This window comes from Echinops telfairi, unplaced genomic scaffold (genome assembly GCF_000313985.2).
Source record: "Echinops telfairi isolate 266 unplaced genomic scaffold, ASM31398v2 ScPeMD7_2;HRSCAF=8, whole genome shotgun sequence".
In the NCBI taxonomy this organism is placed as follows: domain Eukaryota; kingdom Metazoa; phylum Chordata; class Mammalia; order Afrosoricida; family Tenrecidae; genus Echinops; species Echinops telfairi.
In genome coordinates, this window is record NW_022103898.1 from 43,178,740 (window position 1) to 43,181,395 (window position 2,656).

At 36.7% G+C, this 2,656-nt stretch overlaps 1 pseudogene; it reads left to right on the top strand.

Moving 5' to 3' along the window:
* The first annotated feature begins 508 nt into the window (after positions 1-508).
* Positions 509-2,656, top strand: part of LOC101646336 — an 8,013-nt pseudogene continuing 5,865 nt past the window's right edge.

The window sequence follows — 2,656 nt, forward strand, 5'->3', positions numbered from 1 at the left end:
GGGGGGGGGAGATAAAGAGGAGATGATTCCAAGGAGTTCAAGAAGAATTGAAAATATTCTGAAATTGATCATGGCAACAATTGTATAAGCATGCTTAATCTAATTGAATTATGATTTTGTTATGACATATTTAAGAGCTCCAAATAAAATGACTTTTTAAAAAAATCACCATTTAGTAAAGAAGTGCACTGAAATGCAAAATAAGGGATATTACCTGCAAAATTAGTGCTCTACTTAGAAATCATCATTCTTACACCAAAAGGTGGGTAGTAACTCTAATGCAAAGGAAATAACTAGGAGGCAATGGACATTTATAGAGGTCTAAATACAGACATGTACTTATGTAAATATATTTATAGATAATGATAGGGAAATAGTCTATGTACATATATTTATTTATTAAGCATTAAAGTACCAGATGGACATTGGGCCTCAACTCATGTACTCCCTCAATGCAAGAACATTTTGTTCTAATAACCTGGCATTCTGTGATACTCAACTTTCCGACATGGTCACTGAAGAAAAAATAGCTGCATATGCGAATGTGGTAAAGAAAGCTGATGGTGCCTGGCTAACAAAATATATAGCATCTGGGGTCTTAAAGGCTTGAAAATAAATAAGCAGCCATCTAGCCGAGAAGCAACAAAGCCCACATGGATGAAACACACTAGCTCTGTGATCATGAGGTATTTATGGGATCAGGTATCAGACACCAAAGACCCAGAACAAAAATTCATATCAATGTGAATGAGGGGGAATGTGGAGTAGAGATCCATAGCCCATCTGTATATAATTGGACATCCCCTTACAGAAGGATCTCAGGGAGGAGATGAGCCAGTCAGTTTGCAGTATAGCACTGATGAAACATACAACTTTCCTCTAGTCCTTTAATGCCGCCCCCCCACTATCATGACCCCAATTTTACCTTACAAATCTGGGTAGAGCAGAGTATGTATGCTGGTACAGATAAGAGCTTGCATCAGAGGGAATCCAGGACAGATAAACCCCTCAGGACCAATAATGAGAGTAGTGATACCCGGAGGGGAAGGTGAAGGTGGGGCGTGAAAGTGGGAATGAATCACCGTTATCTATATATAACCCCCTCCCAGGGGGAAAGACAGCAGAAAAGTGAGTGAAGGGAGACAGTGGTTAGTGTAAGAAATTTTTAAAAATTACAACTTTTAAATTATCAAGGGTTTGTGGGGTAGGGAAGGAGGGAGTGGGGGGGGGGCAAGTGAGCTAATTCAAGAGCTCGAGTAGAAAGAAAATGTTCTGAAAATGATGATGGCAACATATGTACAAATGTGCTTGATACAATGGATGGATGGATTGTGATAAGAGCTGTTTGAGCCCCCCAATAAGATGATTAAAAAAATAAGAAGAAGGTATGGGAAAGGGCGACTATAGTATTGGAAGTGGAATAGAAACAATTATTAAAAATGTTGACACATTGTGAAAACTATAAGTTCATTGAAAATTTTGTATAGAAATTGTCAATTGGGAATCTAACTTGCTATACAAACTTTTTGCCAAATACTTAATAAAATATTTTAAAATTATAATTATGAAATTATTAGTAATACAATGTAGATCCTATAAATATATTGTTCACATTTTTAAATTTTTAACAAAATTCACAAGTGATGTTGTTACATGATTTACCATGCACACTAATCTACTGTCAACGAATCCTCCATGTGTGATTTAAGTCCCTTAGTTCGGCGTATGTCTTAAGGGGACATAAGTGAGCTCTATACCTAAATGTTTACACAGTTTTCCAAAGTGTCTTGAAATCAGTGTCTTGCAACTCTATTCTTCCTGTGCTGTGTTGAGTATCTCATATCTGACCATAAGCTAAAATCCCCTGTGGTGGATCTCATTCTTACTCTAGCAACCCATTATCACAGAACACAACTCCTGAGGGATTCCGTGACTAAATCGGTATAAAAGCAGGCTCCTTGCTTCCTCCTTCTCCAAAGGAGCAGCTGGTGGGTCACGGGCCGGTACTTAGTTCCCTGCCCCACAGGGCTCATTTCTAATCCATATACATTTTGTTATCATTTTGTCAGTATTTGCACAATATCTTGTTTAGACTTTGACGGGTATTGCTTTATATCTATACATTAAGTAGTAAAGAATTGCCATCTTAATGTTGAATGTTCCAACCCTGTAACATGGAATGTCTCTCAATTTATTTACATTTTCTTTAATTTCTTGCATTAGAAAAATTTTTACTTTCTCACATATACATCTTTTACACAGTTTGTAAAATTTATATCTAAATATATCATTATATAGGATGTTGTCATTTTTTTCATGAATTACAAATATTTGCATTTGGTATATAGGAAAATAGTGTCTTCCTCTTACACTGCCCTCCCCTTTAGCAAGCTTAGTGACATTTTCTAGGAACTATTCTCCCCTGATGACATGTCCAAAAAATGTAGACCAAATCTCTGTACTTCTTCCCAGGTAGATTTGTGTTTTTTTAGTTTGGGGAGTTCCGGGTACTTGCTGTCCTTCACCAGCGTCATAATTCACGTGCATTATTTCTTCTTTTGTCACACATTTTTAATGGGTAAAATTTGACTGAAGAAAAGATGCAGAAGTCACATCTGACTTTCTTTGGCTATACAAGGGAAAGGGAGAATCTAAT